Source organism: Balaenoptera ricei, chromosome 8, assembly GCF_028023285.1.
Source record: "Balaenoptera ricei isolate mBalRic1 chromosome 8, mBalRic1.hap2, whole genome shotgun sequence".
Classification (NCBI taxonomy): Eukaryota; Metazoa; Chordata; class Mammalia; order Artiodactyla; family Balaenopteridae; genus Balaenoptera; species Balaenoptera ricei.
Window position 1 is genome coordinate 25,400,758 of NC_082646.1, and position 13,702 is coordinate 25,414,459.

The following is a 13,702-nucleotide window of genomic DNA, read 5'->3' on the forward strand; positions in this document are numbered from 1 at the left end:
CTAACATTCATCTTCTCTGGACCTGCTTTCAGAGCAATGTGTTTTGTTAGATCCAGTCACAGAGCTATGTCAACAACATAGGCTGTCTTATTTTAACTGACATGTGTTCCGCATTTTTTTTTTCTACTCCCTTACTTATGGCTGTTACCAATGACTCTTTCTCCACTCTTTTCATGTCCCACTAGACTCTGTTGTGTGTCCTTGCTCTCTCACCTGAAGAGCATACCTCTTATTTCACCAAGAAAGTAAGGTTTCAGACACAAACTTCCTCGTCTTCTTTCTGCTAACTCTGGCTGCCTTCCAATCCATGTTTCATGACGCAGACACCACCATCTCCTCTTCAGATCCTTCTGTGACTTTCCATTGCTCTTAGGATAAAGACAAACCTCCTCACAGTGGTCTAAAGTGTGGAGTCACAGGCTGGCTTCTGGTGGAGAACTGTTGCTGTTCTGTAAGATAAGGAGCTTGCTTCAGAAGGTAAATCATATGTCCACTAGATATACTGTTTAGGTTAACAGGCAAGACTTTCTTGATGAAAGGAACAGTGTGTTGACTTGCATTCTAGAGCAAGCTTCTCATCTTGTTGTGCACTGGCACTCTGGGTGCGCTAGTCTGTAGGGCAGGGCATCCCCTGGGCAGGATGGAGTATGATCTCTGCAGCCTCGTCTTGCACCTCCTTCCTTTCATTCTCAATCATCCAGCCCACAGTGGCCTCCTTTCAGGCCTGCATACTTATAACGGCACATTGCCCATGCTGCCCCTCTGCATGAAATGTCCTTCTGTTTAATTTGCAACTGATTGATGCCTCCTCATCCTTCTCATCTCTTCTCATGTGTCACTTGGTCAAGAAAGTATCCCCTTACCTACTCAACTCATCACATCCCCCTACTGTAGCTCACATAACACCAGGTACCTCTCGCTTATAGCCTTCATCCCATTTCACATCCAGTTTTAGATAGGTGTTTACCATATGGTCCGTGAGGAAGAGATCATGACTGTTTTGCTTACTCTTGATTCCCAGCGAGTAGCACAGTTACTGATAACCTTTGTTAAATGGAGAAATGAATGTATCCAATCAAGGACCAAGCCCTGACAGTTTTTCTTTCTAGTGTCTTTCATACTCCTCCCTTCCATCTGTGTTGCCATTACTCCGGTTCTACCATTTATTATTTTACACCTGGATTACGATGATTGCTTCGGATAATAGCGTGTCTTCCTATCTTCCTCCCTACAACCTCTATTACACCTCCCAAGGTTCTTGGGTTATGCCATTGCCCTCTTCCAAACCGACCATGGCACCCATTGTCAATACAGCCAAACTCTTAAGACTCACATTCAAGACCCTCCATAATTGGGCTTTAATTTCACTTTCTAGACTTTTAAAGAAATAACTGGGTCTAATTGTCTCTGCATCCTTGCTCCCTTTCATATCTACCTATGACATTAATTTTTTTTTCTAGTCAATCTATTTTACACCTCCTTCTCTGAGAATCCAAGCAATTTCTGGATCCCTTCTCTCCCCTGAACTTGGAAATAGTTTAACAAGACATATGTGGAACTGCCATAAGGCATCTGCATCTTATCTCCCTCACTGGTATCTAACCTCCCTGAGAACGGGGGTACATCTCTGTGTTCTGTGCAGTTCTCAGCACAGTATTATACACATAGTAAATATTTGGTAAATGAACGAATAAGTGAATGAGTCACCATGAGAAAGGTATTCTCTCATTCTTTCTCTCTTTTTCCACTGTCAAGTTTCTTTAGTTAGTTTCCTTAGACGAAAGGTTTCTTTGTAGCTACACAGTATCCAGGCTCACAGAATGTTGCAAATAGCTGCTAAGAGCATCCCTCCACCACTTTCGAATAGCTTGCTCTCCCTCTCAAGTGGAGAGAGCAGGATTCAATATTTATTAAGTGCCTTTGTTCACTTGGCATTTAGAGGCACTAGGGGCATTAGTGCTCTACACTCAGTGAAATGCCTGTTTTGTTTGTAATTTTCCTTTGTGAAAAACAGCTGGGCTTCCCTGGTGGCGCAGTGGTTGAGAATCTGCCTGCCAATGCAGGGGACACGGGTTCGAGTCCTGGTCTGGGAGGATCCCACATGCCGCGGAGCAACTGGGCCCGTGTGCCACAATTACTGAGCCTGCGCGTCTGGAGCCTGTGCTCTGCAACGAGAGAGGCCGCGATAGTGAGAGGCCTGCGCACCGTGATGAGGAGTGGCCCCCACTTGCCGCAACTGGAGAAAGCCCTCGCACAGAAACGAAGACCCAACACAGCCATAAATAAATAAAATAAATAAATAAAGATACATGAAATTGCTAAAATTAAAAAAAAAAAAATGGGACATGCTCAAAAAAAAAAACAGCTATCCACAAAGATGCTTTGTTCCAATTTTCCATCCTTTTAGATTGATACAAAGCATTTTAACTGCGTAGAAACAGAAAATGAATAGAAAGAACTTTGCATTACATTTAATGAAAGTTTAGGGAGATCTTTGTGGTACATTAGTGAAGTTATTTGGGGAAACTTTAGCCATGTACATTGTGTTGGGGAGGCACCAAGAATTCAAGAATTCTCAAAGTTTGAGTACGCAGTTGCCTTACATGTAGGCATGGTGGCAGCCATGTACATAACAGTGATTTGGAGGATGTTGTATTAGTCAGCTCTTGCTGTGATAATGCTTTGGAACAAATCTCCCCCAAACTCAGTTACATAAATAAGAATTTATTTTTCTTGGACCTATGGGCTAGCTGCAGTGGCTCTCTTTTCGACCTCTAGATGGCTGGTATTGCTCCATGTTTTGGGTCAGTTTGAGGTCTGTGCCACACATCTTACTGTGGAGCCCAACTGTGAGGCCTCAGCTCCCAGGCCCTGTCTTCTCACGAAGTTCACTGAAACGTAAGAGGTGAGCCCAACCACACAAGCCCACTTAAGACCTCTGCAACTCATTTAAGGCCATCATGTCTGCTCACACTTCATTGGCCAAAACATGTCACAGATCTAAGTTGTATTTAGAATACGTGTATTTGTTTAACATTGGGTGTTCTCACAGAAGAATATTGCATTTTGCACAGTGTTACCTTAGCATTTTCATTGGCATTTGCAAATGTGATAAACGTTGTGTGCACTTTTTCACCTTTGAGAACTTTTTGAAATTGTGGGACAATTTCTATGGGAAAAGAGGAAGGTACACTTTAGAACTCAACTCTAGTTATGGCATTGTTGGGAGAAGAATTAATGATGATAAGGTCAATACAAATGAAAGCTTTGGGATTCATATATTCATCATTAACAGCAGCATTCTACAGAACATTCCTGGAGAATTGTGATGCTAGCTTTAGGTGATTTCTATCATAAATCATTATAATTTGACAAAGCCATTTCAGTAAAACATACATCATATAGTACATTGCATTTTAGTTTTTCCTAACACTCCACAACATATCATCAAGACTCTTAACACAGAAACAGAAACAGAAACAGAAACAGAAACAGAAACTGAGTGAATTCATTGTTAGCAGACGGGCTTCACCAGCAATACTAGTGGAAGTTCTTCAAATGATAGCTGGCAGTAACTCAAGCCATAAAAACAAAACAAAGAATGCTGACTAGAGCAGTTGTGTAGGGAATTATAAAAGATAATGTAATTTCAAATTTCTTATCCTTTCTTCTCTTAACTAATTTAAAAGTAAGTGCATAAACAATATGACTATATTTTGATTGTTCTGTATATAACATAAAGAAATATCATACATTTGATGATATGGCACAAAGAAAGCAGTGAGAACAAAGCTGTATTAGAATAAAAATGACAGCAGATCATAACCTGAATCTGCAGGAAGAAAGGAAGAGAGCCAGAAATGGTAAATAAATAGATTAACCCAGCAAACTCTATAAATATTTATTTGCTCTACTTTCTTCTCTAAGCTCCTTTAAAAGATAAGGTTGTGTGAAGTAATAATTATAATAATCTGTTGTTTAGTATGTAACATATATAAATGTAATAAAAACAAAAAAGAGGGAAAGGAATACAGCTCTCTAAAAGTACAGTTTCTGGTTCTCACTGGAATGAAGCTACTATAAATCTGAAGAGATTCTGTGAAGATGTATTACATAAGCCCTAGTGCAGCCATTACTCAAAAAAGTGGTTAAAAATCATTAAAGGAATTAAATGTTAACAATAGAAAATATCCACTTAATATAAAAGGAAAATGGAGGTACAACAAAAATAACAAAAAACAAAAACATGAGGCATGTAGAAAACCAAAGGTAAAATGTTAGACATAAATAAATTCTACCTTATCAATAATAAAACCTAAATGTAGTGAATTAAACAATACAATCAAAAGGCATATATTGTCAAACTGCGTTTAAAAACATGTTTTCTACAGGAGACACTCCTTGGATTCAAAGGTCTAATGTGAACAAAGTAAAAGGATGAAAAAATATACATCATGCAAATAGCAACCATAAGAATGCTGAAGTGGCTATACTAATACCAGAAAAACTAGACTCTAAAACAAACAAAAAATTACTAGATATGAAAAGAGACATTTTATGATAAAAAAAGGGAAGATACAAAAATTATTAACATATGTGCCCTGAATAAGATAAAACCAAAATACATGAAGAAGAAAATACCAAAATACATGAAGAATTGAAGGAAGAAATAGATCATTCCACAACATTAGGTAGAGGCTTCAGTACTCCACGGTCAATATGGATAGAACAATTAGGCAGAAGATCAATAAGGATATAGAAGAATTGGACAACACTATGAATTAGCAAGACCTAATAAACGTCTACAGAACACTCAACCAAACAGTAAAATATGCATACTTCTCAACTACACGTGAAATGTTTTCCAGCATAGATGACATGCTAGGCTATAAGACAAGAGATTGAAACCCACATACATTGCTGGTGGGAATATCAAATGGTACAGCCATTTTACAAAACAGCTTGACAGTTCCTCCAAGTGTTACATATAGAGTTACCCTATGACCCAGCAGTTTCACTACTAAATATATACCTAAGAGAAATAAAAACTTCTGTCTACACAAAACCTTGTATGTGAATGTTCACAGAAGCATATTTCTGAAAACAAAAGGTGGAAAAAATTCAAATGTCAATCTGACAAATGAATAAACAAAATGTGGAATATCCATACAATAGAATAGCATTCAGCTATAAAAAGGAATGAAATATTGATCCGTGTTACAACATGGATGAACCATGGAAGCATTATGTAAAGTAAAAGCAGCCACTCACAAAAGATCACATATTGTATGGTCCCATTTATATGAAATGCCCGGAAGAGCAAATCTGTAGAGACAGAAAGGAGATTAGTGGTTGCCTAGGGCTGAGAGGGTTGAGGAGAATGAAAAAACTTTGTTAATGTGTAATGGGTTTTTTTGTGGGGGGACAAAAATCTACAATTGGATTGTTGTGATGCTTACACACGTCTTTTAGTGGTTACACTAAGAATCACTGAATTGTATACATTAAAGGGTTGAAATTATGGTATGTAAATTACATCCCAATAAAGCTGTTAAAATTATGATAATTTTATATTTATAAATTTGCAAATTCATCCAAAATTACACATTCTTTAAAAATGCAACCTAACAAGACTAACCCAAGAAAGAAAAAATATCTAAAAAATCTATATCTACTCAGAAAGTTGTTTGTGTACTTAAGTACCTTTACAGAAAATGATTTCCAGGGATAAATGGCTCTCCAAGTAAGTTCTTCCAAATATTTAGGGAAGAAATAGTGGTAATCTTACATAAAAATCTTCCAGGAAACAGAAAAGAATATATTGCTCCAAATTTTTATAATCCCAACATAAGCTTCAGATGAAAACTAAAAAGAATATTACAAGAATAGAATCACAGGCCAGTTTCTCTTTTGAACATGAATGCAAAATGTGTAAACAAAAGCACAAACTGTATCCATGGTATGTAAAGCAGTAATATATCACAATCAAATTGGCTGTATTCTAGTAATGCAAGGTTGGTTTAATGTTCAAACATGAAAGTGATCCCAGGAAAGAATTAGAATGGGGAAAAAAGTCATTTATAAAAGAAGTCTTGGGAATTCCCTGGTGGTCCAGTGGTTAGGACTCGGTGCTTTCACTGCTTGGGGCCTGGGATTCAATCCCCGGTCAGGAACTAAGATGATGCAAGCCATGAGGCAGGGCCCAAAAAAAGAAAAAAAAAAAAAAAAAAGAAAGAAAGAAGATAAGAAGTTTTAACCAGGAGAAGCACAAGGTTGAATAATCATAACAGACAACACCTTATGAAACTTACGTGAAGATTATGGAACATTCTAAAATTTTAAAACAAAAAGAAATTGTTAAAGATTCAAGAGGATGTGACAAATATTGTACATAGGCAAAAAATAAAATAAAATAAAATAAAATACACAAATGATGAGAGACCAAAAATCCAGATGCCCAAGTCCCATCTCTGAAGATTCTCATTCAATGGGTTCTGCATTTCCTCTATGTTTAAAAACCTACAGGTGATTCTGATACGATTCATAGACACAATGTAAAGCTTCTGCTTTACAGGAAATAATACCAGATTATTTTGTTCTTTTATAGTTATATTAACAGGCTGTACTATTGACGGGTAAGTCTGATGTCAAAATGCACTCCCCACTAGGGATAAAAAAGGAACTAGTACTCTCTTCTGCTACTTGGTGGCAGCATGCATATATTGCAAAGGCAGTTATTGTAGGAATCCAAATTAGTGGAACATTTTAGAACTGGAAGACTACGTAGAGATCATCTAGTCAAGCTTCCAACTATTATAGTTGTGAAAACTAAGGCCCATATAAATGAAATGATTGATCTCCAAAGAGCGTTAGTGAAAGAGTATGAAATAAAACATATCTCTGAACTTTTAATTTAGTGCTATTTTTATTAATCTCAAGTATTAGCTCAAACTTCAGTGTGACAGTTTTGGGATTGAATTCTTGCTCGAATTTACTGGTTCTGTGCCTTTTAGTAAGTTACTACAACACTTTTAAATTTATTTATTTATTTATTTTTGTATGTGTTGGGTCTTAGTTTCTGTGCAAGGGCTTTCTCCAGTTGCGGTGAGCAGGGGCCACTCTTCATCGCGGTGCGCAGGCCTCTCACTGTCGCGGCCTCTCCCGTTGCGGAGCACAGGCTACAGACGCGCAGGCTCAGTAGTTGTGGCTCATGGGTCTAGCCGCTCCGCGGCATGTGGGATCTTCCCGGACCGGGGCACGAACCCATGTCCCCTGCATTGGCAGGCAGATTCCTAACCACTGCGCCACCAGGGAAGCCCTACTACAACACTTTTAACTTCGCTTTTCAGATATGTAAAATGGTGAGCCTTGACTGATACAGTGTATGAGATAGCCTAGCACTGTTCTAAACACATACAAGTACTTAAAATGTTTTGGCTCTCATCCCTCTTAAACAAGCTCTATCCTCTGAACAATAAAAGTGTTTTTCAGCTAGCAAAGCACCCCAGAGCTGACCACATTCTGGCAAGAGATATAGGATTCCTTTTCTTACTGGGGGGTTCTTTATACCTGATATTTGAACTGCACTGAAACATGAACTTCTCTTGTTTATACTGTATTAATGGATTTGATAGATGAATTTTAAAAAGTAATATGTAGGAACTAAGCTGCATTACTCTCAAGAAATATAATTCGATAGGGGTGGCTAGAATGATAAACAGTGTTTGGACAGGGAGTCCGTATTGGATATGAACAACCTGTACTCCCATTCGTCTACTAAGAATAAATAGAATCCTTTCAAAATCTGTTTTAAAGGGCAGTTAGTTTCTTCTGACTCATTTATGTTACCTGCAAGAAAAAGACAACCTCCTGAATCCTGGTTTAAAAGCCTTTTAATATAAAGCAGATAATTTTTGCAACATTTTCCAAACTTTCCATTATCAAATTGGCTGAGGCTTCTCAACGACTATCATTTCACAACAATATCTCCATTTTCACCTTCTTTAAAGAATTGGCCTAGTAGATGTGCCATTAAAACAGAGCTTCACTCTCAACATCTTTTTAAGTTTGTATTCAAACAGTATGAAGAAAACAGGATCAGGGAATTCAGCCATAAAAGTGAATGGATTACTGATACATGCTACACCATGGATGCAACTAAGTGAAAGAAGTCAGACACGAAAGGCCACATGTTGTATGGTTCCATTTCTACGAAATGTCCAGCAGTGGCAAATCCATACACACGGAAAATATTATACATTAGTGGTTGCCAGGGGTTTGGAAGAGAGGGAAATAAGGAATGACTGCTTAAAATGGGTGTAGGTTTCCTTTTGGGGTAATGAAAATGTTTTGCAACTAGGCAGTGGTGATAGTTGCACAACATTGTGACAGTACTAAATTCCACTGAATGGTACAGTGAGTTGTAAAATGATCAAAATGCTGAATTTTGTGTTATGTTCATTTTACTACAATAAAAAGGAGAAAGAGTTAGGGAAAGACTTTGAGTTTGGGAAAGTAAGGGGAACTGGGCAAGAAAAAGACAGCTCTATTATTCAGTTTTCTCTCAGCTCTCCCAGTGCATTAGTCCTCAGCAGAAAGTAGCCTGAACTTGTAGATGACAGTCATTCAACAGAGTCCAGAGAAAAGTGAATAAAATAAAACCCAACTCTTCTTCTTTAGCACATCTATGACAGGGTAACTTCCTGCTCAGCCACATGGACATTCATGAGGACGTTTCCATTTAGGTCTTCTCTACTTCAGTACTTTACTCACAGCTCATTCACACATGTAGGCAACAGCATTCCTTAATTCCATGGACACTGCAGTGCTGGTTGTGATCAGTCTCATGAAAAGAAAAGGAGGAAAAAGCCTCCACATTGGCTTGGTGGTCTTGACATGAAATGGATGCAGAAGACAGCTTGATTGTCAAACTGGAAACTTTTCTTTTTATCTCTCCTATCAGGTCTTCTGCCCACTTCCCACCCCCTTCTTTCAAACAGGAAAGACACTAATTAGCAGCTTTTTTTTTTTTTTTTTTTGGTAAAACAACTATTGTTTTAGATTTCTTGTTCGGTGAATGTTATTGTTTTTACTGCCAAATGAGCCTCAGTGTTTGATGTAGGGGGTCTCTTGGGAAGTTAACATTTTCAAGTTTAAGTGGAAAAGCTTTTTTGTTTGAATGGGCTTTTACTGGGTGCTTCAAGATTTGCTCTTGGTTCTTTGACGGGGACGTTTTATTCTCCCATACAATTCCATGAACACTTATACACTGGCACTTAGTTTAATGGCATTTTCTATTTATAAATGTCTTTGAAACACATACTGTCAATTATTTGAGGGTAATGACCATGGCCATTGTTGGCACATCTTAAATGTGCATCGTGTTAATTTTTGAGTGTCATCTGATCTACCATCAGTGCTTCCCTCTTTCTTTCACCCAGTTTTCTCCCTCATTTCCTTCTCCAAATTTGTCTCATTTTTCTACTTTCCCTTTTGCTTCTCTATTCTTGCTTTCTCTTTCCCATTGCATATGTCATTCTTCTTCTTCTTCTCCTTCTGACTTCATTATTATGGCTAACCGAAACCTTTTCTAGTATGTTCTCTATTTTCCTTGTCATTTTATTGCCATCTACAAACTCTTACAGAATATTCTTGGTTGACTCCCTTACTTCCTAACATACCCATGTACTTCATGATCATTTTAGAACATTGAAAAGGTTTGGAATTTTTTTAAAATAGATAATTATAATCAGTCTTCTTTCACCTCTGGCATAAGACTCTTCTTCCTCAATCTGACCATTCTTAAATCTAGAAGCACTCCAGCTCATTGGTCCTCCTTACCCCCATGTCTAGGCCAAAGAACTTGTGAAACCTTAGCCTTGTTTAATACTTGAATTTATCAAAACATAAGAGAGCTAATCCTGCCTAAGGGCACCAAAGAAGAATAAAAATGCCACAGATAAACATTTAGTCCAGTTTTATCATGGACTCTAAGTGCCTAGTTGAGTGCTAACCATTAACTCACTTGAACAACAGGGAGCTCATGACACAAACTAACATGTTAATTGTATAGACACTTCACTTCACCATTACTCAATGTAGCTGATAAACTGCATCCAGTTAGCTTAAATAACATGAATGATGGATTTCCTTGTGTATATAAATTGGGAGTTTCTAAAGGTTTCTTTTTCCCCTTGTACAACTGGCTACCACCTCGCTTGGTCACTGCAATAGAAAATGATGACTAAGAAACACATTGTCTCAATATCAGTGGACATAATGTCCTAGTATTCTACAAAAATCTCAAAATTCTTAATCTAAAAGATAGATCTGCCAATATCTTATTTCCTTATTCTTTGTTAATATAAACATCCGATCTATGAAGGTCTCAGTTTCCTTACTTAGAATATGAGGTGGATAGATTTGTTAATATCTAGGGACCTTTCCAATTTTAATATTCCCTGGGTATAAGGGCTGAGCCAAACACGATGACTCCCTTAATCATTAACCTCGCTCATGATGAAAGTTATCAGCAAGTTCTACTTGTAAGAGATCAAACATTCATATCCATATATATGGTAGCACATTGACTTTTACAGAATTCAAAGTAACACAGCACAGTTACATTCATAGATTTAAGGTCACTGTGCTATACTTTACAATTTTTCTTTTCCCTAGGAAGGAAATGTAGATCGCTAGGAAGGGATTTCTTTCTCTGCCTTTTAGTAATGTAAGCCTTTTATGATCTCTTGGATCCTAAAAGTTGGGTAGGGTTTTGGCAGGTGGAGCTTAGGAGAGACCTTCCAGGTGGCAGGGACAACATGAGAAAGGGCAGAAGGAAGAATGGATTTTGAGAAGGACTTGTTATCTTACATGATGAGAGCAGCGTTTCACAATCTCTGTCCTGAGGAACACTGGTTTTTGATGATGTTAATGTAGTTACAAGACAAAAGCATTTGGGAAGAGCCGTACTCTACACCCCGACATGAAATTCAAGTTTCACTTTGTTACATTATATACTCTGAAAAGTTTTGGAGGAAGGAATTGATTTCATTTTTTTAATTCAGTCTTACTCACACTTACTTGACAAACCTATATTCAGCTGATGGGACTGTATTTTGTGAAAGGCCAATCGGAGAAATGCTGAGATGGAGCTTAGGATATTTCTTGTTGGGACAGGCATGTGATTATTTTTCTTATAATTCTTTACTGTTTGTCCTAACAATTGTTACTTTGCAGGATTCAGTTTTTGTTTTTCTTTTTTACATCTTTATTGGAGTATAATTGCTTTACAGTGTTGTGTTAGTTTCTGCTGTATAACAAAGTGAATCAGCTATATGTATACATATATCCCCAGGTTTCAGTTTTAAGCCTTGTTTTTACTTGAGTCATTGGAACTCTGAGAAAGCTCAACAATTCTGGGGTCTTATCTCTTATGTAGTTTCCAGGAGCTCCTGGCACTTACCACTATTTCCTCTTGATTCTTTTCCTCCGACTTCAAACATCTTACGATTATGAGCTGATTGTTTTCTCAGCCTCTAGTGTCAAAACCAGGTACCTCGCTCATCTTCATTGTCTCAGTTACAAGGTGCAGTATTTCCCATGTTTATATGTGTCAAAATATAAGTCAGGAATTGATACATAGCATATGCTTAATAAAAATTTTATTTCCATTTTTTCTTTGTTCAAAGGTATCCAAACACTGGCAAACTTCTTAAATTGAAAGGAGAGTCATCTAATTTATTCAGCTCATTCAACCATCAATATTGAATATTTGTCTTTTTTCTTACACATATTTCTTGTATTCCAATCGTGACATTCTAGAGCACAGTGAGCACATTTATAACTTATTACTGCATTACTACCTTGGCTATTCCTTGACCAAAATTTACTTCATACAACTGACAGCCTAATTAACCTACTGGAGTTTTTTTTTTTTAATGTATGCATACAAAGAATAAACACCAATTGCATCGCTAATAACTGAATTTTTACATCTCTGTGCACCCATATATCCAACACCAGGTCAAGGTATTATAAAATATTTCTAACACCCTACAATGTTGTCTTTTACTACTTTCTGTTCCCTACTCCCCCAGGGCAACACCTAAACTGACCTCTATCACCATATATGACATACATGGGAACAGTGTGTATTCTTTGGTATCTGGCATTTGGGCACGTATCATTATATCAGTAGTTTATTCTTTTATTGTGTTTCCCTGATTTTTTAAACCTAGACATTCATATAGTGTCGAAGAACCACTGATTTCTTAATATTATTATGCTGACCTCCATCTTCAGGGGATTTCTACATTCTTCCATGTGTCTTTCCACCCACTTTCTCTTCTGTCTAATTATGTTTCATTTAACCCACCTCAGCCAGCCTTTCCCGCATATTCCCCAACACGTAGCACTCTTGTGTTCAGCCAGTTTTGTTCCCTATTCCATAAACCCTTTGTGCCATTGCTGACACTGTGCCTGTTCCCTGCCCGGAAGGCCTGTTCCCTACCCTCTACTCTCCTTCCTATATACTTGTTCAAGACTCAATTTAAATGCTACCTGTTCTAAGCAATCTTCTCAGAAGAAGCCAGTGCTTTTTGGAATCCTTCTTTAATGAAATCCCATAGCAAGTGTAATCTGTCCTCCCTGATCTGGTAATTAATTATCCATTGTTCCTATCATATAGTGTTTGTTTTTCTTATGTGCTGTTATTGTTTATTTAAGCTGATTATAGTGACTTGAACCAGGAACTCGGTCATTTTCCTCTTCATTCTAGTGCAAGTTTCTGTGATATGGAGTTAAACTCCTTTTCCCTCACTTCCCATTCACCCTCAGCACTTGTTAAACATAAAGTACAAGTGAAACTTATTGGTTAACAGGTTTTTGTGGTCCTTGATTCTGGTCCCTAGAGCTAAGCTGCACTTCTGTCGTGCTAATTTGACTGATTCCTTATTGTCACATAACTCAGGAATTAACTAAATCATTACAAATTTACATACATATAAGATATTATAAAAAAAACCAGTGGCTGTCACAAGTTGAGGCCCGGAGGAAAGTGTTGTATGAGGCCTAGTTCAATGGGGCTCACACTGAATGCTCGAGCTTTCCGATATTCCATTGTAAGTAAGAAAGAGGTATGCAAATATATGCTTAATATTTAACAGTGTTGATAAAAAAGAGAAGAGAGAAAGGGACGACAGGTACTTTGAGGGCTTTTTGGAATTCATGAACAATTATGATTGGATGGGGAAAAAGAAAAACCGAGGGCTAACCTCCCACAAATGAGCTCAGGAAAGAGAAAAGGGCTCATCTGGTATGCAGGTAGAGAGGTTTGACCTACAGAAACTTAGAAAACCTCAACAATCTGAGCAGTGTTGGCAAGAGGCAAACTAAAGGACTAACGAAAGTCTGCAAAAGTCTCACACAAAGAACTTTGGCATGGTGTTCATCATCTAGCTAATCCTAACATGCAGACATTTATGAGAGTAAAGTCAGGTCTTTGCCAGAGTGGGTTCCTTATTTGGGCAACTGGTCAAATGAAGAAAGGCAAATGTAGGCTGCCAGAGTAAATAAGGAGAGGAAAAACGAAAAGAATGAGACATACCATTCATCAGTGATTTCCCCCCAATATTCTTAGCCTCCACCTTATCTCCATCTTACTGGTAACACAGGAGCTAGACTGAACAATCAGGTTAAAGGT

General features: G+C 37.6%; 1 long non-coding RNA gene across 2 annotated transcripts in view; it reads left to right on the top strand.

The window, feature by feature from the left end:
* The window catches only part of LOC132370455 (uncharacterized), a 35,984-nt gene that overhangs the window by 5,307 nt on the left and 16,975 nt on the right, over window positions 1-13,702 (top strand). Inside the window, exon 3 of one of the 2 annotated variants that reach the window (XR_009504574.1) lies at window positions 2,015-5,543. The exons of the other annotated variant lie outside the window; for it this stretch is intronic. This is a non-coding gene — a long non-coding RNA (uncharacterized LOC132370455). Of the gene's footprint in view, window positions 1-2,014; window positions 5,544-13,702 lie in introns of those variants that run through there. 2 annotated transcript variants of the gene reach the window in all.